The 26,157-nt window shown below is 41.8% G+C and overlaps 1 protein-coding gene across 5 annotated transcripts in view; it reads left to right on the top strand.

The window, feature by feature from the left end:
• PTPRG (protein tyrosine phosphatase receptor type G) overlaps positions 1-26,157 on the top strand; it is a 703,069-nt gene that overhangs the window by 56,452 nt on the left and 620,460 nt on the right. The window lies entirely within an intron of this gene.

Here is a 26,157-nt window from a genome sequence, read left to right on the forward strand (position 1 = left end):
GCAACAGGCAGGAACCAGGGTAATGAGAGCCAGCAGCCAACTGGTGTTCAAATGAGTTGGCCCTTACTGTGTCTTGTTTTTAGGGACGACACTTCATTCAATAACCAGATCCTTCCCTGGTGACATTCTGCTTTTCTTGGCTGGGGAGGACAGGGAACCTGCATGGAGAATGCAGGGGAAAATGGGGGAATCATAACCTAGAGGCGGTGGTAGAGGACATTGAGGGGCTCCGGATTTCTCCTGGAAGCCCTGATGGGTGTGCGATGTGGTTAGGGGCGCTATTCTGCGGTTGTTCAGGCTGGTTTTTGTCGCCTTTGCATCAGGCTAGAGAATTTGAGTCCCTAGTGATGCTATCCAACATTGAGAAAGAAAATCTCTTTCAATTAGCAGAGACAAAGTATTGACAATGAAGTGGAGCTGATGCCTATAAATATAGACGTTCTATAATTGGAAAGGAGCAATTAAAGACGACTTGAAGAAAGTTGCTGTTTGTAGAAGCCAACTAAATGACTACCTGTGAAAGCCTTCACCTGTTTGAGAATTATAAATATCATTTGCACAAACAAATACCCAAGGGGATGGTAGCTGGCCTTGTAAGTCTATTCTTAAATCTTACTGCCAAGCCCCAGATGCATCCTCTAGAATTTCCTCAGAAAATACTCTTTTGTAATACATCAGAGTCTCCGTTGGGCTGACTGCTTCCTTGGGTGCTCAGAGGTGCTCAGTTTACCTGTGGAAACCCAAGAGGAGAAGCCACTGAGCTCAGGATAAAGCAAACTAAAAAAAACCATTTCCTATCTTCTGATGGTGCAAATAGGGATGGTTGATGAGTTACAAGTAGAAGTTGTTGTCTAAGGGCTTCCAGGAAGGGTTCTCTGAAGGGATTTAGTCCAGTGGAAAGTACGCTTTTCTTTAAAAAAAATTTTTTTGTTTTATTTTCACATTTTTGCATTTCAGATGTGGTATACAGATGCAATGGCTAGGAACTACAGCAGCCATTTTGAGGCCATGAGGAAATGGTCAGGGGACTTGCAGAGATGGGCCGTCTTTGAGTTGCTGAGTGTCTACCTGCCGCCACTTATCTCCAGATATCTTGTTAGATGAAAGAAATCAACCCGTATGTGTTTAAGCTCCTGTAATGGGTCTCTGATAGCAGCATCAGAATGCAGTTCCTGATTCCAGACTTCAGATTCCCCATCTACAAAATGAGGATACTAGTACTATGTGTTGTGGGGTCATTGTAAGGACTTAATTTCAACATGTGCAACAAAGTACTTACCATCATGATTGACGGCTGCTACTTTTCTTTTGAAATGATTGTTAGCATTTTCGTTTAATACATACCACAATAGGTCCATACATTCCTTTCCTAGGATTCCTAGGTAACAAACTACCACCAACTGGGTGGTTCAAACAGCAGAAATTGATTGTTTTATAGCATTAGAGATCAGAAGTCCCAGTTCAAGGTGCCTGGCACAGTTGGTTCTTTCTGAGGGCTGTGAGGGGTGAGTCTGTTCCAGGCCTTTCTTCTTGCCTGTAGGTGGTTAACTTCTCTCTGTGTCTTCATATCATCTTCTCTTTATATGTGTTTGTCTATAGAAATGTTCCCTTTTCATATTCCCGTTCATATTGGATTAGGGCCCACCTTAATGGCCTCTTTGTAACTTGATCACCTTTGTAAAGACCCTATTTCCAAAACAGGTCGCATTCTGAGGTACTGGAGATTAGGACTGCAACATACCCTTTTTGGTTTAACCAGTCATGGTACATACATATGTAACCTACTGAATTTTTAGTCTTTCATTCTTTTTCTCATTATGGAAGTTCTTTACAAAAATATCAAATACTTCTCAATGAAAAATTGCACCCCCCCAAATGTCCTGTTTTGTAAATTTTAATTTATACTTTTAGATTCTAGAATTAGTAAGGGCTCGTGAAAGGGCCCTTTGTTATAATTTTAGGGCAGGGACTGTCAGCTCTTATGTCCCTCTTGGATGTGAGTATTCACTTAGGTAGCTTTCAAATCCATGCCTAAGACATCTAAGTCTGCTATTTGTTATTCCATATTCTATAGAATTATTTTTTAAGAACACTTATTTATTTTTATTTGACAGAGAGAGAGTGCACAAGTAGGCAGAACAGCAGGCAGTGGGAGACGGAGAAGTAGGCTCCCCACTGAGCAGAGAGCCTGATGTGTGGCTCGATCCTAGGACCCTGTGCTCATGCGAACCCAGATGCTTAACTGACTGACCCATCCAGGTGCCCCTTCACAATTCTTTAGAATGAAGTCTTAGTGTGGTCACAGTCATACATGTTATGGGTCACTGGGTGCTCTTGGTGATTGATGCAATGGTGAGGGCCTTGAGCGTCCTCCCACAGTGTCCCCAGGACATACCACATCAGGCTATTGAAAATATCTGTACCGATGCTTCTAAACATCTCAGCCTCCAGTGCAAGTTCCGTGGGGTGGGACTTGTTTAAATCAAATTCTGGTTATAAACATTTAAAAAAAAAAGTGCTACAGTTTATACCATTGGAGACTTTTTTCAACTGTTTAAATCTGGAAGAGAAAATGTTAATGCAGTGTTCTTGCAACCCCTTTCTCTTTCCAAGTATGTCAGGCATGGAGACTGTTACCTCCTGAGTGAAGCAGAGTGGTTTATGTATGAAATAAATAACTTTCCTGTCCCGGTAGGGTTTTTTGTTTTGTTTTGTTTTGTTTTGTTTTTTGAAGATCATTTTTAAGCAACATTATGTATTTGTAGGGGCTTGTCTTCAAATAAAAGGCATAATTGAAATACAGCCGGATAGGAATCAAGAGTGTGATTCAAGTGTAAGGTAAAATTGATGACATCCCTTACTGCTTTATAGATGAATTACTTTATGGTGGCCTGTTTCCCGATAAAGCTTTTTTAAAAACTAAAAATGCATTTTTCTAGCCTCTAATCGTCCGTACTGACAGCAGCAAAAAAGAAAGGCTGTTCCCCCCCCTTCCCTTAGCAGTGATAGTAGAAATTGCTTATTGCTTGAAAATCTATATTTGCCTGCTGGTGTGCCATTAAAAAGGGATTTTGTAGCCTGAATTCCATTTTTTTTTATGTAACACAAGACATAAGGGGTTGCATTTTCCATATTGGCAGATTGTGGAATAGGTGGGTGACTCGAAAGTGGTCTTTTTCGTTTGGAGTGTTCAAAACCTGCGTGTGCCAAAGAATGGGGAATGTTCCCATGTGAGATTGAACAAAGATGATATTGGAGTTAGTTTACTCTGCATCCACCAAGTTATTCACCTTCTCGGAGTTAGGTGCTCAGCCCAGTCAGGAAGATGACTGCTTTTTTTTTTTTTTTTTAAAGATTTTATTTTTTTGGTAGATACATACCACAAGTAGGCAGAGAGGCAGGTGGGGAGAAAGGGGGTTGCAGGGGCGGGGGTGGGGAAGCAGGCTTCCTGCTGAGCAGAGAGCCTGATGGGGGGGCTTAATCCCAGGACTCTGAGATCATGACCTGAGCTGAAGGCAGAGGCTCAACCCAGTGAAACACCTGGGCGCCCCTCTTTTTATTTTTTTTTTAAACATTTTATTTATTTATTTGAGAGAGGGAGTGAGTGAGAGCACAAGGAGGAAAGCGGAGGCAGAGGCAAGCGGAGAAGCAGACTCCCTGCTGAGCAGGGAGCCCAATTTGGGGGGTAGGGCTCCATCTCAGAGTTCTGGAATCCTGACCTAAACTGAAGGCAGATGCTTAATAACCCACTGAGCCACCCAGGCACCCCTGAAGATGATGAGCACTGTAACTGCTCCTGCTTGTATCCTGTCCTGGATGCCTACCTCCCAACGTGGTCAGCAGTAAATGCCTAGAGGAGAGGAAGTCTAGCTAGCAAATCATTAAATTATCCTCTGGTTTAATTTACGGGGCTTCTCTCACCACCTATGATGTTTTCTTGGAAGAAAGAGGAATAATTTGAATCAGATCAAGCCTCTTGATGGGATGCTGGGCATAGAGCACAATAGAAATGGACACACTTGGAATGCAATCAGCAGAACCCAGAACGAGAGGAAGTCTTTACTTCACATGACTCCATTTATTCAACAAATGTACTGGATGGTTTAAAGAGTCAGAAAAGAACCTTTAGATTAAAAAGGATTAAAGAGGCAAATGCACGGTGTGGACTTGGGATACTGATTTGATGAAATCAATGTTAATTTACTTATTTATTTTTTTGAGATGGGGAGATTTGAGTACTGATTATCTGACTTGTGACATTACTGTTACTTTTTGGGCATAGACAAGATGGCAGTTATGGAATTATATTTTAAAAAAGAGTCCTTATCTTTTAGTGATGGATACTGAGTTAGTTATGGAAAATCATGATGCTGGGACTTGCTTTAAAGTTAATCCAGCTTGAGTAGGGAGTCGGGGTGAAAATAAATAAGATTTTTCCTATCTGATGATTGTTGAAGGCAGGAGATAGTTTTGTGGGGATTCTAATCTTTATTTTTGGATGTCTGAAATTTTCAGTAGAAAATTAAAAGGTAATAATGACCTACCTGTTTTCTACTCTCCATGATGACTGCTGATTTTACCAGACCTACTTCTTTTTAAGTATTCTTAGGGCAATAAATAGTTTAGTATATAACCTTTCACCTCAGAGTAATCTAAATATAAATATAGTCACTGACTTGCAGGAACCAAGCCTTAAAGAATTGACAGCTTTTATTTAATGATCCATTTTCCTTTATTTGAACTTAGCCCTGTGGAATAAAGGGGATGTTTTATTCATCAGACTTCACTTTTTTTATTTTAGAATGCCTTTGTAGGAATTAGCAGGTGTTTAATTATCAATGGGAGGATTCTGTATTTGCTGAACACAGTGGAAAGTCATTAATAGAAGTTTAAAATATGAAAGCATCCAATGGGAGAACTTGGAAGAAATGAATAAATCTGTTCTCCTGTGTCCTGGGTTTATTAAGGTCAAATGAGGTGCGGTTTAATATTTTCCAGCTTCATTGTAAACTAAGCCAAAGGAAAATCTTTCTGCCCTTTGGTCAAACATTCCTGTGTGAAGAGAACACCAGCTACAGTGGAACACTGCCAAGGTGTTTTGGGGTCATACCTTAGCCCTCCAGTGTAGATAGTTGAGATAAGCCAGGATTTATGGATGGATTTATCACCCATCTCAGTGGTGGGGTGTGACTTCCACTTTTGCATTTTATTTTCGTGCTATGAATATTTTTCTGGAGTGCCCACTGAGGAACAGAGCTAACCAGAGTTTACATTTCTTGCTCTTTTGTCTCACTGGAGTGTAAACTGTCCCCTGCTCCTTTCTATCTGCCCCTCAACTTTCTCTTTTTCTAGCAACATTGCCCTATCAACTTCCAATGAGGCAAGGCCTATGGTTGGTGGTAAATTATCTGGATCTGGGGAAAAGGATGTGATTAAGTTGAACCAGTTTGGAGATTGGGGTGGGAGAGGGTCGGGGAATGGCTACCATCGATTCAGTACTGACCCTGTGCCAGGTACTGCGTGAGGAAATGTCTACTTTTTTTCATCCAAAATTTCTGCAAGGTAGGCATCACTCCTATTTTATTAGGAAGGAAAGAAGCTCAGGGAGCTTGGATAAATTGATCAAGGTCTCATGGTGCCCGAGCATCTTTGTTGGTTAGCGCACTCAGGTCTGTGCAAAGTTGTGTTGGTAACCAACACACCATATGCATTCTCCAGGTTGTAGGTTGAGACAATGACGATCTAGTTTCACCATGATGCTGCTTCTTATGGACTCCATATGGCAAGTTGAGGGTCAGGAGGAGGGACACTGGGAGATGGGCATTTGTGCCCCTATGTAGTTCACCTTGGGCGCATGGATGGACTTAAGATTATCTAAATTAGATCCGTAACTCACTTATTTTCTGGATAAAAAAGGGGCACAGTAAGGACAGACAGACACTGGTAATTTGGTTACTGTGAAATGGCTTCATTAGTTCTTTGTCTGTATTGCTACTTTGTTTTAACCTCAAAGATGGAAAGGTCTCCGTGATGGAATACAGAGAGACCTTTGTGAACAAAGCTGCTTATAAGCCTGCATCGACAGGAAAGCAGTATCTTAAAGCTTGCAACTGACATTACTTTTGTGGTCTCCAGTAAGAAGGAGCTAAAAGCGTAATGGTTTACTGTAGATTCTTTTGAAGGCACATGGAGTTTGTGAAGTAATGATAAACAGACCGCGTTTGATCTGGAGGCTCTCCAGGTTCCCAAGCGTCACGCGTGTCCTTGGCTCTGGGCTCCTCTTCCCTTCAGGAGCTGTTCCGTCAGGCTGCTGAGGGGCATTGGAAAACAGATAGACGGTGGATGGAGAACAGCAATTTCAGCAATGGACAGTAAATCATAGGATTGGAGAAGTTACTCAGGCTGCGGTAATGTGCCCAAAGATGCTGAGTAGGGACTGGTGACTGAGACGTGCATTTAAGTGGTATTTCTTGGCCACAGGGCAGTGGGAATTGGTCAGCTAGATGTGTGCTTTAAATGGATGATCTTATTGGTGGGAAATAAAATGATGGGGAGAGAACTGTAGGCTTGCCTCCTGGACCTTATTCGGAACCTTTTTTTATGGAGCTGTTGGCTAGAGCAGATTTGGAGATGAGGAGGTTCGCATGATCTTCGTTCTGAAATAGTTTACTTGAACTAACTCATTTAATCTGAGCAAACTCTACGATTCTGGTTTTCTTACGATTCTGGTTTTCTACCTTTCTATACATGAAGAGGAGAGCCTCATGGGAATAAAACACTTTTCTTAAATGTTTTAGGTACTAAACTATGAAATACCTGGTGAATAATACTTCAGCATTCCATGCTTTACTATGAATAGGGAGTTTTTTTCTTTTTCTTTTTTCTTTTTCTGCTCCCCGGGGAGCAGAGAGCCGGATGCGGGGCTCGATCCCAGGACCCTGGGATCATGACCTGAGCCGAAGGCAGAGCTTTAACCCACTGAGCCACCCAGGCGCCCCGGGAGTTTTTTCTAAGTCAGAGGTATTTTGTCGTGTTGTCTACCCCCAATCATAAAATAAAAATTAACTGTCTTTCTTTGGAGAGCTCTTTGGGGGATCTTTTTAAAGACTGGTTCAGCCAAAGGAATTTTCCAGTTCAGTTGACACGCTTTGCAGTGTTTGTGGTTTCACATGGTTCAAAATATTTATTATCTCAAGTTTCTTTGACAACAAGGGTAGAAAGAAGAATTCGTGTACTTTCCCCAAAGTAGTATGATAATTGTCAAATCCTTAGGAAATGTGTCTCAGTGAGAAGGGAGGACATCTTGCCATTTGCAACAACATGGAGGGAATTTGAGCACGTTGTGCTCAATGAGATACATCAGGGAAGAAACAAGAACTATATGATATCACTTATGTATGTATTTATTTAATAGAGTGAGAGGTTGAGTGGAGGGTGGGGAGTGACAGAGGGAGAGAAACAATGTTAGGCCCAGCACAGAACCCGGTGTCAGGGTTTGATACTTCAACCCTGATCATGACCTGAGTGGAAATCAAGAATCCGATCCCTAACCAACTGAGCTACACAGGTGCCCCTAGAATATCACTTATGTGTGGAATCTAAAAATTCCCAAATTCTTTATCTCAGTTACTCATTCTGACAAGTAATAGCCTTTATAGCGTGGGTACTATTAACCTCCCCTTATATACAGGAAAATTAAATCAGTATCTTGTCTGTGATTACAGAAATATTTATACATAAGTATTAAGAACAGAGTACCCCAAAATTAACATTTGTGCCAGTTCTTTCTCTGATTGAGACCTTTAATTACTATATTGTACTGCTGTCTTATAGATTCTGGCTTTGCTGCCTTGTTTTCTAGATATTTCCATTTATACTTGAGAGCCGGAGGGACTTAACCATGAAACTTTGCAAACCAGATCAAGAGCAAAGGGTTCTATAGAAGATGTAAAGTGTCAACCACCACAGAATCTGCCTGATTATGGTCTAATTCAAATCTTTCAATTCTAGTTCTTTCTATCTAGAATGCTCGTTGCACTTTTTTTTTTTTTAATTCCTACTTCCTGATGTTTTAATTGAAGTGTAGCCTCCTCTGTGAAGCCTTTCCTGATCTCAAAAAAACATGTTTTTTCCCCTTTATGTGGCTCTTGTATCTTACATATGACTTCACTGAAACATAAATGTTTTCACTTATTTTCCTTAAAGTGTGTAAGTTCTGTAGAGAGGCTATTTTTAAATCTGCATAGCACAGTAGTTTTCAAACTTTGCACATCAGAATCATCCAGGGCTCTTTATTTTTATTTAAGATTTTATTTATTTATTTAAGAGAGAGAGAGAGAGACAGAGGGGGCACAAGCAGGGGGAGGGGCTCTGTCCCAGGATCCTGAGATGGTGACCCGAGACAAGGGGGATGCTTAACTGACTGAGCCACCCAGGCACCCCCTTCCAGGACTCTTTAAAACACAGTCTGCTGAGCCCTATGCACCAGAGGTTCTGATTCAGTAGGTCTGAAAAAAGTCTGAAAAAATTCAAGGGTGGTGCCCTTGAATTTGCATTTCTAACAAGGTCACTGTTGATGATGCTGCTGGCCTGGACCACACTTTTGAGAACCGCTCATCTGTCAGAGGACATAAATACATGTTAAATGAGCAACTTCTTCTAGACTGTTGTTGATCCCTCTGAACAAGTTGCTGATAACGTTTTCAGCAGAAAGAGTGATAAACTAGTAATCGCAGGTATAAAACTCATTCCCACACAGCACAGAGGATCAGAAGAGCTTACAGAAACATACTGCAGGTTTTTGTCTTCCCCTTCATTCTCCCTAACCAGTTCTTTTGAATGGACAGGAGGAAATAGAGAGGCAGACTTTGAACTTTGAATGAGAAAAGGAACTCTGCTTTGAGTTTTTAGGTACTTTTATATGTTTATCACAAATAGAACACTAATTTTAATTTGCATTATTTTGGGAAAGAGGATAACACATGATAGGAATTAGACTTGGATTTTAGCGTTTTAGGGGAACCATTCAATTTAAAATAATTGGGCTCCCATGTAATCAAATTAATTCACTGATGTACTTTGGTAAGATAATTTTGCATTTTGTAGTATAGAAAATTTTAAATAAGTAAGTCAAACTCATGAAAACAGAGTGAAATGGTGGCTACTAGAGCATGGGGCCAGGGTTGAGGGATAAGGCAGGGGAGTAAGGTACAAACATCCACTGTGTAGTAAATAAGCCCTAGAGACCTAATGCACACTATTGTGAATATAGACGATGTATTGTAATTAACAAACTTGTTAAGAGACTGGAACTTAATTATTCCAATCACTGAAAGAAGAATAATTAAGTAATGTGGTAGAGGTGTTAATTATCTCTACAATGGCAATCATATTACAATCTATAAATGTAAAAAATTAACCAGTTTTACACCTTAAATTTATATGTTATTTGTCAATTAAAAAGGAAATGTATCTTGGAAGATTAATTTAAGTCAAACCTTGAGACTCTTTGGGGGCAAGAACTGTTATTGGGGTACAGAATCCAAACTAAGAGTTCTGATTTTACTCCCTTGAAATTGCTGTTAAAAAACCAAACAAACAAACAAAGTAAAAACGATTAACAACTTTTTGCTAGACATGAAGATCCTCCCAGGTTTGTTATGTGAGTGTATTATTTTCCAAAAATTACAGTTGTAATATGCAAATACATGTTGCCAGTGTTTTGAAGCCCTTTGTTTTTGTAAATAGTTTGAATTCTGTAGGGGTGTTTATTTTACTCACATGAGGAGCCTTTTGATCAGAGGGAAAAGGGAAATTGCAAACACATGAGAAGCTTCCCCATTTTCAGTGATGTAGGCACTGGAAACGTAACTATGAATAAGATATAGAACCTCTTTTCAGTAAAATGATGTAGATACTCTGATCATGGTCTGTAGTGGGGCAGTGGAAGCCAGTGTATAATAGGGAATGATCAGTACTTTAGAGGTGAGATTTGCCTCTCGTGTCTAGAAGAAGTGATAAGATATACTGATAATGTGTATGATACTGAATAGAAAGTGGTAAGTATTAAAGGAGGTAGACTGATAAAGTGCTCTTTGTTTCTAGAGAAAGAAATTACTTCTGTTTTAGGAGGTTAGGGAAGGGCTCAGGAAGGATGATGATCATTTTGCTGTACATTCAGCAGCAAGTTTCAATTTGCAAAGATCTTTCAAATTCATCCTCTGGGAGGCAGCTGAACTATAGTAGATACTGGGTCAGAGAGGTTGGGTGGCATACCCAGGGTCACACAGCTAGTGATTATGCAACTATGTGTTTGAGTTCAACGTTCTGACCGTTTATTCCACAGAGAAGCAGAGTGATCACCTCATATCACTTCCCTTCATTCCTCTTCCCTTCTCTGCCTAGTGGATTCCCAGCACAAATCAGGGAAAAGCTTTGCCTCTGGACCATCGCCTGCAAGGTCCCATATGAGCTGAGCCCTGTCTTCCCCCGCAGGGAATGGCCTTAGACAGGCGCCCTTTCTTGCCCTGCACATGGGCTGGTTCAAGAACTTACCAAGCTTGTTTTCATCCTAGAGTTCTTACACATGCCTCTGCAGTTGTGTGGAGTCCACACAGAAACCGGGGCACTTGGCTGGCTCAGTCAGTAGAGCATACAATTCCTGATCTCAGGATTGTGAGTTCGAATCCCACATTGGGTGTGGAGATCCTTTAATAAATAATTTGTTTGGGGAAAAAAAGATACTACACAGAAACCAACACCCCACCCCACATCCCTTCTTGATTTGGTTCATTGTTAGAGAGACTTCCTTGACCTCTGCATCTGAAGCACATCCTGCCTTCCCTTCAGCCTCCATCTCTCTTCTCCGAGTTATGTCTGTTGCGATGGTTAGCACTATGGGAAGTTACAACTTTTTTTGTTTATCTGTTGTTTTGTATTCTCACTATAATGTGAGTTTCATGGAGAGAGGTGATAGGGAATTTTTGGTCACTGTTATTTTCCTAGTGCCTGGTATTGATACAGGAAGCACTTGATAAGAATATATTAAATGAACAAATGAGTCTTTAAGTGCTTAAGGTGTGATCAAGTAGTCTTCCAAGAGCCAAAAATGAACATCATTGGAGTGACTGTCATTTCCCACATGTGGATTGGAAATCTGGAATTTTGGGGGGATAAGGCTGATGAAACACAAATGTAAGTTGCATTTTTGGATTGTTTATTGCTAATGTATAGAAATATGATTGATTTTTTTATTTGATTTTTGTATATCCTGCAACTGTGTTGAATGATAAGCGCTGATAGGCTTTTTTGTTTGTTTTTTATTCCTTAGAGTTTTCTATCTACAAGATCAGGACATCTGCAAATAGAGATAGCTTTGCTTTTTCTTTTAAAATCTGCATGTGTTTTTGCTTTTTTTTAAAAAAAGATTTTATTTATTTATTCGACAGAGAGAGGGGTCACAAGTAGGCAGAGAGCCCAATGTGGGGCTCGATCCCAGGACCCTGAGATCATGACCTGAGCTGAAGGCAGAGGCTTTAACCCACTGAGCCACTCAGGCACCCCAATCTGCATGTCTTTTATTTCTTTTTCTTGCTTAATTACCCTGGTTAGAACCACTAGAGTAAAAGTGAACAGGAGTGGTCCCCAGAAAAGAAGTGGTGGGAGCAGACACACTCATGCTTTTCTTGATTGTAGTGGGAAACCATAGTCTTTAGCAGGGATTGATAGCTTTGGGGTTTTTGTAGATGAGGAATTTCCTTTGTCTTCCTCGTTTGTTGAGTGTTTTAACTATGAAAGGATGTTGGGTTTTGTCAAATGATTTTTCTGCAGAAAACTGAACTTTTAGACTAGCATTTTCTTTTCTCTCTCTCTCTTTTGTAAAAGATTTTATTTATTTATTTGACAGAGATCACAAATAGGCAGAAAGACAGGCGGAGAGAGAGGAGGAAGCAGACTCCCCGCTGAGCAGAGAGTCCGACGCGGACCTCGATCCCAGGACTCTGAGACCATGACCTGAGCCAAAGGCAGAGTCTTTAACCCACTGAGCCACATAGGTGTCCCACATTTTCTTTTTCCTTTTCCTTTTTTTTTTTTTTTTAATTTTATTTATTTATTTGAGAGGGCGTGAGCATGAGCAGGGGGGAGGGGCAAAGGGAAAGGAAGAAAGAGATTTTTCACTGAGCAGGGAGGCTGATGTGGGGCTGGATCCCAGGACCCTGGGATCATGACCTGGAAAGGCAGACAGATGCTTAACTGACTGAGCCACCGAGGCACCCTAGTGTCTTTGTTTTTAAAGCACTGATTGCGAGACAAAAGTCTTCTTCTTGACCCCCCGTGCAGCAGAGGTTTGGGAGTGTCCCCCTTTCCTCCCATGAGCTCCTGAACTGCTCGGGCAGTGCTGGTTGCAGGGTGAGCTATCTGAGAAGGATGCCTGTGGTGGTTCTCTGGGAACAGCTCTGCTGACAGGATGTCTCCCTGAAAGTCACATGCTTAGAGTGCTGGCCGTGACGTCATACCTGTCATGCACACTGTTGCCATGTTTGTTTTGCTGGTATAATACTGTCAAAGCAGTGTGGAATGAGCTGATTTCGAGCTGTTGATATAGTTCAGACCTTGGCAGTTCTCTAATCTCCTCGAAGCTTTAGTGTTTGATTGCATTCGTTTGCCCTGCAAATAGTCAACGGTGTAAGTGATCTTAAAGTGAGAATATATCTAAAGCCTGTATTTATAATAGACAAGGTTCGAAGGAGAGCTGAGACCTTGTAAAATACACATATGGACTTCCTGAGCGTGTAATAAAGACTTAACTTCTACTTGTTGGCGCCTGTCAAACAGCCATATTACAAGCGTGATTTGGTGGCATGGGACTTCTATTCTTGATGTTAAAATCACATCCAGCAAAGTGAGTTGGTGCAAAAACAAGCTGTCAGCTATGAGAATGAAGGGTAAGGTAGGATATCCATAAAATCATACTGTGTTCATTTAGCAAGTACAGTAGTTTGAACACATTGGTTCTTTGTTGGGAGAGTCTTACTGTCCAGTATTACCCCGTACCTTCAGTAAGTTATTAAAATAGCACTAATGTTTCTTAGAACTTTTGTATATTTATTGGAAAACAACTTATATGCTTGGGATCTCTGTTTAGCAGAGAATCCTGACCCCCCCTCCCGCCTTAAAGATTTTATTTGTTCATTTGACAGAGACACAGTGAGAAAGGGAACACAAGCAGGGGAGTGGAAGAGGGAGAAACAGGCTTCCTGCAGAGCAGGGATCCTGACGTGGGGCTTGATCCCAGGATCCTGGGATCATGACCTGAGCTGAAGGCAGATGCTTAACTGACGGAGCCACCCAGGTGCCCGTGTGTGCCCCTTTTAATCAGTGAATGCTATGGGATGGTATTTTAGTTTCAGTTGGAAGTTTTTGTATTATCATCTATTAGTGATACTAAAAATGCTGAGATGCTATGGCTTTGACTCATGTGGCTAAAAATTCAGTGAGATCCTATGCGAAGGGCCCCATCATTTTGCTGTTGAATTCTTACCAATTAGTATAAAGTATTAATTTATGTTATTATTATTAACTCCATTATAGAAAATAAAAGGCTGAATCTTGGTTGGGCTGATTGCTTCTCTCAGGCCATATTATGAAATAGTGGAGAATGGATTTGATTGCAGGCATTATACTGCCCCATTTTGTGTTCTCAAACATAATCCGAATTCAGTGATTAAGTTTCCAGTTACTTTGTGTCATCCATGACAAATATTAGAATTTTAGTATCTTAGAGATAGCTCCTTGGAGCTCTTGGCCTATAAATGAAATAAATCCCTTTGGTTTTATTCTTGACCAGAAAGTCTGGCGGTTTGTGCTTGAATGCTTCCAGCACTGAAGAGCTTACTACTTCATTTTGGCCAATGTTTTCATTATGCTTCCTTATTTTGAGCCAACCAATGGGTCATATTGTTTTCCTAGAATTATAGCATATACAGGGTTTTCCCACTAACCAAAAGTGTAGAGTGTTTCTTTCATAGGAACCTTTTGTAAGCCGAGATGGCATAAAGCCAAGAAGCAATTACCATTAATTTATGTGAAGAAAATTTTGAGCATTCCCAGACCCCAAAAATAACCTCTTTTAGGCTTTTCTGATATCTTAGGACAAACTTGCTAACAGATGCATGGAGTAAATCAAGATAAAGCACAGATGCTCACAGACAACAGTTCCAAGCTCTGGTGGTGTGAGACTGAGATGCTGAGTGTAGTTCAGGGAGGAGTTTGGTGGGGTCTCTCTAGCTGCTTGGGGCACATACTGCCTCTGGAAAGCTTGCTGCAAAACAGACAACGAACACAATTTTTGCTTTTCACCTTTTTCTGTAAAAGGAAAAATCCCCTTCAGATTTCTTTCAGTTAGTGAAAATAGGTAGGAATGTAGGTCTTTCTTGAAAGCAAAGTGGTGTAGGATTTCTGAAAAGCAGGTGCTATCTCTGTTTATTTTTTTAAAGTATTTCTTTCTTTATTATTATTATTATTATTATTATTATTATTTTAAAGATTTTATTTATTTATTTGAGAGAGAGAGTGAGAGAGAGCATGAGAGGGGAGAAGGTCAGAGGGAGAAGCAGACTCTCCATGGAGCTGAGAGCCCGGTGCTAGACTTGATCCCAGGATTCTGGGACCATGACCTGAGCTGAAGGCAGAGGCTTTAACCCTCTGAGCCACCCAGGTTCCCCTATTTCTTTATTATTTTAAAGAGAGAGAGTGAGCCCGTGAGAATGTGCATTGGTTGGGGTAGAGGGCGAGAGAGAGAGAGAGAGAGAGAGAGAGAATGAATCTCAAGTAGACTCCCTGCTGAACATGGAGCCTGAAGCAGGACTCGATCTCACCACCCTGAGATCATGATCTGAGCTGAAATCAGGAGTCAGATGCTCAACCGACTGGAGCCACCCAGGCACCCCGCTATCTCTTTTTTTAAACATACAGACAACTAAATGCTCCAGATGTTTTTTGTTGTTGCTTTGGGGAACAGCTTTATTGAGGTAAATTCATATACCATACAGTTCACCCATCTAATACTCACAGAGTTGTGCAGCCATTACAACAATCAGTTTTAGAACCTTTTTAACACCCTCCAAAGAAACCCCCATACTATTAACAGAAACCTCCCAATTTTCCCTCAACACCCCCTAGCCCTAGGCATTACTAATCTGCTTACTCTTTGTATCAATTTGCCCATTCTGGGCACTTCCTAGAAATGAAATCATACAACATGTGGCCTTTTGTGACTGGCTTCTTTCACTTAGCGTAATATTTCAAGGTTCATTCATCTTGAATGTATCAGAACTGCATTCCTTTTTATGGACAAATAGTAGCCCACTTATGAATATACCACATTATGTTTATTCATTCATCACTTGACGGACATTTGAGTAGTTTCCATTTTTTGGCTCTCATGAGTAATGCTGGTATGAACGTTTGTTCCAAATTCTTTTTGACGGAACAGTCTGGTCTCTCCCTAATCCTGCATTGTATTTATTTGTTGGTTCATCTGAGTCTAATATTTTACCTGGTAAAATCTCACATTGTGGGTTTTAGTCCGGTTCCACCTTGCTGGATGTTTGAAATTTGGGTTCTTTGATCTGTTGTGTGACCTGTTCATTCTAACCTTGTGCACTGTGCCAGTTGATTAAATCTCCACTGTCTGTCTTCCCTGCAGAGATCAAAATGCTGTTCAGTACAGAGTGGCTTCTTAGCCACATGGCTTGTGACTGTGGAGGAGGCGGGTCGACCTCCTTCCAGCCTCTGGTCTGTGTACAGGTTGGGGACTAACATACTTTTATGTCAGTATGAAGTATGTTAAGTTACAAAAACATTTTTTTTTTTTTTTTAATTTTCTGCCAGCACTAAAGCATTCTGATATTATAGGATTATCTATGCCATTTTCTTATCTCTAGTTTGGTCAGTGAATTGTTTCATGTTCCAGCTCAGACTAGAATTTGAATTCTGGCCCTTGCAACCCTCCGTACCAGAATGACCTTGGGCAAGTTACATGACGCTTGGTTAATGTTCTGTTCTGGAAAATGAGGATCAGAGGAACGTGTGCTTCCTGAGGTTGTGGAGAGGGCCAAGTGAAGGAATCCATGCAGAGTACTGATTGTGTGCCAGGCACCCTGGTGAGGGCTGTATTTCAAGGAAGAAAATGGAAGCCAAAGAATCTTCTGTGACTTTCTCAATGCCAGAGCTAGAGCTACCACACATCATGTAGAAGCGCCTCCTGTTCCATCCGAGTCTTGTTCCCCTTTCAGTTTCTGAAGGAAATGAAGCTGTTGATCATACCGGAACACACACCTGTAGAACTTTAGATTCCTGAGGAGGTGACCGGGTTCTGCGCTGTCTCCTCCTCAGCATTTTCACATGCGAGTTTATCCTTGTTGGCCCCGTGCCACAAAGACGGCAGTCACATCTCCAAACGCCGCAGGTCACCATCCAGAGAAAGCTTCCCGGGAACAGATCCCTGCCCTTGGAGGATCTGCCTACCTTATGATACGGTGATAAGTGAGGGTAGACATCTTCTCATTCAAGGCTGTGAATTATCATTCGCTCAGACTGGAATAATCTTGTGAAGAGAACTGTGTGTGATTGCTGCGTGGTGATCGGATTTCACTTTATCACTTGGAGCTGTGACTCAGTCTTGTGGAATTCTAAGGACATCCGTTAAAGAAAACATGTCTGCTTGCTTTTTAAAAAGGGTGTTCATTGGCCTTACAATTTGTCAGACCTTCCGCTGTTATTTTCTTTTTTATTTATTTATTTTTAAGATTTATTTATTTATTTGACAGAGAGATCACAAGTAGACAGAGAGGCAGGCAGAGAGAGAAGCAGGCTCCCTGCTGAGCAGAGAGCCCGACATGGGACTCGATCCCAGGACCCCGAGATCATGACGACCTGAGCCGAAGGCAGCGGCCCAACCCACTGAGCTACCCGGGCGCCCCTGTTATTTTCTTTTTTAAAAGGTTTTATTTGTGAGTAAGCTTTATGCTCAACATGGGGCTCGAACTTAAAACTTGAACTCAAACTCGCTCCACCTGCTGAGCCAGCCAGGTGCCCCCAGACACTGTTTTCAAGGTGTGCTACCAAGTTGTCATTGGCAGAATTCACATAGTCTCGCCCTTTGAGGTCTTAGAAACATGGGAAAGGCAGAGGGAAGAGGAGGGATCTTTATTGCTAATTCTCTTCAGATGCTGTTGTGAAACTGATAACTGATGTTTTTTTGTATTCAAGATGAAGGATATTTAAGTCAATATTTGTGTGTAGGTTTTTCTTTTTTCTGTTATGTTGAGGAAAATATCAAGATTGTTCTATAGAGCAGTGGTTCTCGAATTTCTGTATAGACCTTATCAAAGGGAGAAACATCTTGCCAGAACCTTGTGAATTTGAGCCCCACAGATACAAAACAGTTAAGTTTTGTTGCATGAACGTGCCTTTTGACTTACCAGTTATTAGAGTTCTGGCCGTGTTTCGTGTTCATAAATGGGAATATGTTATTTTAGTTTATCCTAGAAATAAAGAAGAAGTCTTGAGATTGTGGACTTTCGAGAAGACTATAGTGTTCTTCCAGCTGTGTTTTGAGAAACGTGCTCCAATGTTGAGCCCACTGGGAGGAAGTGAGGGGCTCAGATGGTCTCCAGGAGGCTGTAGCTTGCAGATTCATGAAGTTCTAGATCAGACCGTATGATGCCATCTTCTGAGATTTTGTTTGCTTGCAGGTTTGCAGATAATTTTTAAAAAATTCCATATGTGTATGTGTATGTATATATAACTTAAATATATATTTGATTTATTAGTTTCAAATATTAGGCAGTTTTATTTCGAGCTGATATTCATGTTTTTCTTAAATACCTGATATTTGTGCTCTGCTGTCCTTGCATTCTTTTTTTAAAAATTTAATTAATTTATTTATTTGACAGACAGAGATCACAAGTGGGCAGAGAGGCAGGCAGAGAGAGAGGAGGAAGCAGGCTTCCTGCTGAGCAGAGAGCCCGATGCCCCAGGACCCTGGGATCATGACCTGAGCCAAAGGTAGAGGCTTAACCCACTGAGCCACCCAGGCACCCCTGTCCTTGCATTTTTGCCTTGCCCCAACTGCCTTGCACTGCACTCACTGTTGCCATGCCATTTTCTCACGTCTTCTTACCTACCTGCTTCCATTTGTGGCTTTTGGACCCCTTCAGAAGGAGGAGATGATGACTCGAGTGTGTTACCTGGACGTGTGAGTGAGGAAATTATATTTGTTTTCTAGGGCTGCTGCAAGCAAAACTTAAAACCTAAAAGGAGAATCTATTTTTTACCTCCTCTTTTTTTTTTTTTTTTAAAGATTTTATTTATTTATTTATTTGACAGAGAGAGAGATCACAAGTAGGCAGAGAGGCAGGCGCAGAGAGAGAGAGAGAGAAGCAGGCTCCCTGCTGAGCAGAGAACCCGATGCGGGACTCGATCCCAGGACCCCGAGATCATGACCTGAGCCGAAGGTAGAGGGTTAACCCACTGAGCCACCCAGGCGCCCCTATTTTTTTACCTCCTCTTCCTTCCCATGGCTGTCAGTATCCCTGGACTTGTGACTCCAGCTCTGTCTCTATCTCTTCCGCCTGTCAAGTCTCCCCTTGGGCTCTCTCTCCTGAAGACACTTCTCATTGGATTTAGGACTCACGTGGATCATCTGGGATCAGTATCTCCTGCTTAACTTAATCACACCCTTTGCTTGTAAGATAGTATTTACTCTTCGACCGTAGGAAGTAATATTCACAAGTTCTGGGCATGAAGACATAGACTTCTCTCTGTTGGGGGGTCAGGGGTCACTACTGCTGCAACCTAAAGTTCTAGATTTCCAGCTGACAAAAATGTAAATGCAGAATGTTGGATGTTCAGCGGTCTCAAGGGCTGTTTTCCAGGGAATGAGGTGATGTCTTGGTCTTCTGTTGCATGCTTCTGTTTTTTGTTCAGTGAAAACTTGGCACGTACTAGGCACCGGGTAGGCGTGTTGGGGTGTACCCATCGAAGCATTACAGCAGCTAGGTCTGTCTTTAATTGGGTTTGCATTCCCCTGGAGACTCTCAGTGTGTTCTGCTTTGAACTCTTAACCACCCGCTAGGCATACAGATGTTTCCCTCACTCTGTCCACTCTCTTCAGAGAGGCCTGCCCATCGTCCACGATTGACAGCCTCCTTTCTGGCTGAGTGCTCTATATGAACATGAAAATTCATAGCAGCCTTAGGGGAGGATGCGAAGCTGATGTGGTTGGTGGGCAAGGGCTAGCCATCACTGTCTTGTCATTTCCCCAAGATGAAAGCTCCCCTCTGGAGAACGCAGGGTAGACCCGTGGTAAATGGCATGCCTATGTCCAACACTACAATGGGCTCTCTCTCTGTTGTGGGCTATATGTTGATCAAAGTCAATGCCATTGTCACCATCGTCCTCATCGTCATCATTATCCTCCTCCTCATCTACGTCCTCATGAATACAACTTGTAGGACACATATGGAAGCTCAGACCCCGTGCCGAGTACTTTCTGTACATTACCGTATTTAATTCCCATATGATTCCCCAAGGGAGCTACTATTATCATCCCATTTAATAGATGAGACAGATGAGTCTCCAAGGAGACCTTACCTGTTCATAATCCTGTGGCTAGCATGTCTGAGTTAGTCGATCTAGAGCCTGGGTTTTACCCGTAACAGCCTGCCTCTCCATTCATCCTGTACTGTACAATGGGCTTTCAGGTTTTAAGGAAATGAAGTCTAACACAGACTATAGTTACTTTAAAAGCATTGCAGTGATTTATTCAGGGTTCACTTGCTTTTGGATATTGCGTGTCATCTGGTTTCTTTTTAGTTTTCAGAATATAATGGATGTGGAATAAACAGGGCCCCAGCCTTTGGAGTTTTTTTCCTTTACTGCTTTATCATTTATCTATCTATCTATCTATCTATCTATTTATTTATTTATTTATATTTGACAGACGGAGATCACAGAGAAGCAGTCAGAGAGAGAGGAGGAAGCAGGCTCCCCGCTGAGCAGAGAGCCCGATGTGGGGGATGATCCCAGGACCCTGGGATCATGACCTGAGTTGAAGGCAGAGGCTTTAACCCACTGAGCCACCCAGGAGCCCCTCCTTTACTGCTTTAAATGGGAAGGTCTTTGCAGATCAGAGGAGAGGTTGATGGATTGTGTGGTGCCCGTCAATGTTTGGGGGTTTCTCAAGAGATTAGCATGGAGAAGTGGGGCACTCAGGGGAGAGCTTTGCCAGCTTTGGCTGGAAGGGGTCCAAATGGGTTACTTCCTGAGTATATGCAATTAGAGGGATAGTCCCAGAGAAGAATCTGAAGCTTAGCTATTTGGTCATCTGCTTGGAGTATCCTGTTAGCTCTGACTTAACCTGTTCCTACTGAAGTGAATGGGATTCCTTTCTTCTTTTCTTTCTCCCTTTCCTCCTTCTTTCAATTTGTATAGGACACCTATCATGAAGCATTGTTCTTGGTTTTGGGAGGATGTAGCAGTAAAAAGAAACAGCTGAAAACCCTTGCCTCAATGGGTGCTTATTTAACTGGGACAGATTGGAAATCACCAGAGCCTGAAGCCACAGCACATGGTTGGTTATCCTGTGGACTACGGCTATACTATGAGTAGTTTGTTAGGCAGTGATTGTTTTTATTAATCTGGGGGAGAGAAATTTTACGAATGCTTATTTCTCCTTGCTTTCTCTGTCAATGGATTTTTAAAGGAAAAACCACTTAGGTAGTTCTGACTCTCATTTAGGTAAGTGTTTCCAATTCATTTAAGGCTTATCAGCGTCTGTGTTTTGTCCCACTGCAGATGGGCTTGTGGTTCTGTGTAAAAGATGGGCCGTTAGAACGTATATAGAAACTTAATCCAGGTTTAGGAGTGTCCACAGATGCCTCATGAAATCTGACAGGGATTAAGAAACAAAAAGTAATTTTCTTTGTTTGGTTTGGAGAGGGGCGGGGCCCAAATCTAGAGGCATGGTCATGACTTGAAATTTCGATGCTTTGACTTTTAGAAAAATTAAAAGCTGGAAGTAAACCTTTCCTGCTGTAAAGATCTGAGATTTAGGATGGATGGGTCTAATTTTGTTTTGCATTTATATTTAATGGCCCAGGTCTCTTTCCTGTGGGCTGGTGCACATTTAGCTAATGAATGCCTTCCGAGGAGACCTTGCTGGCAGGAAGGAGGTCACGCCCAGCCTCCCCATCTGGAAACCCGGGAGGGAAATGTGGCGCGGTGACCAGCTGGGCCTTTGAAAGTTTTACCTGGGAACTTGTTTTCATGTTCCCTGCTCGCCTGGATTGTTAGTTTATAAAAATCAAAGGCCCAGGCAGAAGCCCAAGTGCCGACCGTGAGTTATTAAATCGGCTCTCCTGGCCGTTTTTCACAGCCGCAGAGCTTCCCACCAGCCACAGACCCTGACCCCGTGCTGTGTTGTGTGCCTTTCTCCGCCTCGGGCCGTCAGCCTTCCAATTTGTAAGTCGTCGTTAAATTGAGTTCAGACTGTTGATTCCATTTTTCTCGTGCAGTTTGTCAGTTAGTTCTCTCTGCTTTAATGCTTCATGTGAGGACTCTCCTTGGCCAGCCTAGGGGGGGATCTTTGGTTTGGTTCACTGATGCGTGCTTCCGGGCTGATGGTGCTGAGAATCCAACTGATGTTGCATTGTTGTTCTGATTCCGAATTCTTGACCACCTGCGTGCGCGCAGAGAGGTGGCCCATCACCCCAGGACAGGCACACCTGTGCCAAGGGCACTACTGAGTTAAGGGAGGCCTGAGCTCTCTGCAGACCCCAGTGCGATGGCTTTGTTGCCCTTTGTACCAAGTGCGCCTCTCCTGACCTTGAGGGTACTCCTTGAGCTCTGGATCTGGCTGGACAATAAGGAGGCTTTTGCCGTGGCTTCTGGTTATTCTATATGTAGTGGAACTTAGGTCTGTGAGTATGTATGTATTTAAAAATTTTAAGAATAGCTTTTGATACTGAGTAACCAGGTAGTAGGAGGTTTTTCCTTGATGAAATATCTGCAGCTAACAATGAAGGCAGAGCGGTGGACAACTTTGGAGGATTGCCGTTTTGCAAGGAATTGCCAGATCTATACATGGGCATCAACACTTAGTCATCTCATAAAAAGTACAGCCAGATTTTATGAGCTTCTGGTAGTAGAACACATTACATCTTAGGAGGCTCTATCTTCCACTTCTGCCCTCCAAAAAAATCCCAACCCCCGGGTGAGTCTTTTCAAGTGTCCAAGTACCAGTTTAGAGGAATTGTGGAGGACTGAAAAACAAGGTAAATGACACCATAAGAATACAGAAGGCAGATTCCAGACTGACCAAAGATCTGCATTTAAAAAAAATAAATAAAATCATTTAGTTAGTTTGGGGGAAGGGATAGAGGGAGAGAGTCAAAGAATCTCAAGCAGACTCCTCCCAGAGCACAGAGCCCTATTTGGGGCTCAGTCTCAGGACCCTGAGATCACAACCTAAGCTGAAGCCAAGAATCAGGTGCTGAACTGACTGTGCCAAATAGGCGGCTCAGATCTAGATTTTTTTAATGAATTTTTTTAATAAAGAGAGATGAAAAGGAAAACTTATAGATTCAAGATTTACTTTTTTCTTTTCTTTTCTTTTCTTTTTTTTTTAATTTTAAGGTTTTATTTGTTTGAGGGGCACCTGGGTGGTTCATTGGGTAAAAGCCTCTGCCTTTGGCTCGGGTTGTGCTCTTGGGGTCCTGGGATGGAGCCCTGCATTGGGCACTCTGCTCAGCAGGGAGCCTGCTTCCTCCTCTCTCTCTGCCTGCCTCTCTGCCTACTTGTGATCTCTGTCTGTCAAATAAATAAATAAATAAGTTTTAAGAAAGGATTTTACTGAGAGAGAGAGGATGAGAATTGGGGAGGGGCAGAGGATGAAAAAGAGGGGGGTTGGGAAGCAGATTCCCTGCAGAGCAGGAAGCCCAATGTGGGGCTTGATCCCAGGACCTGGAGATCATGATCTGAGCAGAAGGCCGATGCTTAACCAACTGTCACCCAGGCACCCCTAGATTAAAGATTTTAAAAGACATACTCATCAAGTTCTGTATGAACCTTGTCTGGATCCTGATTCAAGTAAATTAACTAGTAAAAACAAGGCATTTGGGAATTATAACCCAGATGGGAAATGGTAGAGTATTAGGGAAGTATTTTTAAATTGTTTAAGCGTAATGATAATTTTATGGATTTTTTAAAAACTAGGCTCTATGCCTAGTGAAGAGCCCAACGTGAGACTTGAACTCAGAGCCCTAAGATCAAGGCCTGAGCTGAGGTCAAGAATTGGAGGCTTAACAGAGTACCCAGGCATCCCAGTTTTATGGATTTTTTTAAAAAAGCTTCTATTTTAAAAATATTTATGGGTTTGGGTCACATGCAAGGGGGGGAATGCAGGTGGGCATCATGGAACAGTACTAGCCATGTTTCACAATCCCTTAAGGCTGGGCTCTGAATATGGGAGTGAGGCTTCTATTTATATTTGTGTTTGTTGGAAAATTTCCAGGGTTAGAAACAAAAAAAATGGAGATATGGTAAAGCTTTTTCCAAAAAAGCTTTTCCCTAATGTAAAAGCCACATGTGTTCCTTGTAATAAACACAGATAAAATAAATATGCCTTTGTGTTAGTTACTTTGAATGCCTTGGTGTATTTATGCATATACTTGTCTTAGATTTTTTTTTTTTTTGATGAAAATTGTATTCTGTTGTGATTTGCCCTTTTCGTTGAACTGTTTATTTTGCATGTTCTAGGCCATTACTCTTCCAAAACCTTTAGAACTGACCATCGAGAAATATTTTGTTTAATGCTTATACCATAGTTTTATTTAACTATTTCCTTATTGTTAAATAAATGGTGCTTATAATTTTGGATATTATAATGAGCACTGTGATGAATATCCTTCTAATTAAATCCCAACACTTGGCCTACTTTCCTAAAATAAATTCCTCGGAAATCTAAAGCAGTATTTGTCCCTAAGTGTTTTGGATAGCTTTTGCTTGCACACTTGCTTATGAAATGTTCTTAGCTTTCTCTTGGAATAGTAAGCCTAATATATTCAATATCCTTCCTGTTTCATAAACTTGTCAAGATGTCCATGAATGTTCACACAACTGCCTGTTGTTTCCCAGATCTTTGGAAGGCGCCATATTCTCATTGGAGCTTGGAAAGAAGATACCATCTTTATTACTTAGGTGGGGCCTTGTAACAACGGGTCAAATAAAATAAATATTCAGCAGTTCCTCAAGCTAAAAACAATGAGGCCCGCCCTATGCTTTGACATTTATTAGTCTGAAGGGGAAATTTCCTTGGTAAGCGGGGAGTACTGGAAATGAGGGAGCTCCCAGTTGACTTTGCAGCGTTGGCAGTTGGGACAGATTTGGGAGAAGAACATAATACTGGCCTAACTTGTGTTTGGAAATGCTTTGGGTTGGGTAGCTTGGGTGTGGCCAGCCACTGGGGCTGTTCAGAGACCTCACAGAAGCATATTTTGTGATCAGAGGTCTGCTATCATTTTTCTGTCCTATTTTTCTGTTTTACTCACCCTGGCAGTGGAAGACTGGACAATCCTTGAAATTCATTGTGTTTCCAAATTCCACACAGGAACTTGTATGTTTCTTTTCTCTGGATGAGAGGACTTTGGTTAACTAAAGAGTGAGATGTTTGATTTTTGAGGTGGAGATATGGGGAGTGGTAGGAAAAGTCTTTTAGTGCCTTGAAAGAACAGAAATAGGAGTCTGATTTTAAAAACTAGAAGTGAAGTTACTCATCCAAGTTGACCGTGCTCGGCATGAAAACAAGAGTCCCACTTAGGCCTTCTGTGAAGGCAACTGAGTGAATGGAAGTGTTCAGGCCTCCCCTGCTTAGCCTTGGGTCGTCCCACGGATGGGGAGGTTTTCTACACAGACCTTAGAGAAAAGTGATTAACTCTAGCTTTGTGGTTAAGAGCAAAGGCTCTGTAATCCAGACAGGACCAAGGTTGGGTCCTAGCTGGGCCACATGTGGTTTTGTGATCTTTTGCAGATGATGTGAACTTGGGCTTCCTGTTTCCGCATTTGTAAAATGGCGGATAGTCATTGAACTTAACTCGCAAGGGGGCTGTGAGGAATCAGGTGAAATAAAAAATGAAGTAGTCCGTATGTTTACAGTGATTAGATCAGTGCCTGGTGTGTAATAATGGCTTTATAAATAGTAATACTGATATGCTAGCTTTTTCAGAAGCATTTTGAAGTATCCGATCCAACACAGTGATTGCCTATAGTAAGCAGTCTGCTAATGCTTGTTACGTGGTCAGTTTGAGCATATAACAGGGTTCATTTAACTCTTCCAGATCAACTGGGCTATTCTTTGGTTTGAGTTGACCATTTATACCCCACAGAAAAGAATAGGTGAGGCTTCCAGTTTTTTCCCCTCATCGGGCTCTGTGGAATTCAATCCATTATGTATAATGGCACCTACCCTAATGGGCGATCATGATCACACTTAAATTATACTGCGCACCTACGGAGTTTCAGCAGATGTGTGAGTATTAAGTTATTAATAACTAATTGGGTGCTAATTACATGCCCTGGAGTTCTTGGAGCTGATAAAGAGGTGTCACCTACTGTGTCAGACCACACAGCCCTGGAAAATCATTTTTGGCAGATGTGCTGAAGTTAACTTTTGAGCTCTAGGTTTCAAACATCATCTCCCACAGGCCTTGGTTTTACTTTTGTCCCTCATGAAACCTTCCCGCGCAATTGATGTGAATTCCCGTCAGTAGAAACTCTGTTTGCAAAGAGGGGAGAACCAATATCTAGCCATAGTTCCTCATCTTTGAGTTGCTAGAACTAAGAGTCATCTCAGGGAAGAACTTAAAGGTGTGGAAGAGAATTCAGGGGTGATTCTAAAGCCCAGTGGGTTTTAGGTGTATTTGGGGAGATGACTCTATTTTTGAAGGAACCGTCAACTTGGATCTTGCAAGATTTAACTTCAGCTCTAAGGGTGTGCATCTCCTATTGGCCTCCTCATAGCCCATCAGTATTTGATCAGTTGTTCCAACTCCAACCCAGTTGGTCATAGTTTGGCTTTTGTTAACTGGAAAAGAGCAT

Source organism: Mustela lutreola, chromosome 2 (assembly GCF_030435805.1).
Source record: "Mustela lutreola isolate mMusLut2 chromosome 2, mMusLut2.pri, whole genome shotgun sequence".
Taxonomy (NCBI): domain Eukaryota; kingdom Metazoa; phylum Chordata; class Mammalia; order Carnivora; family Mustelidae; genus Mustela; species Mustela lutreola.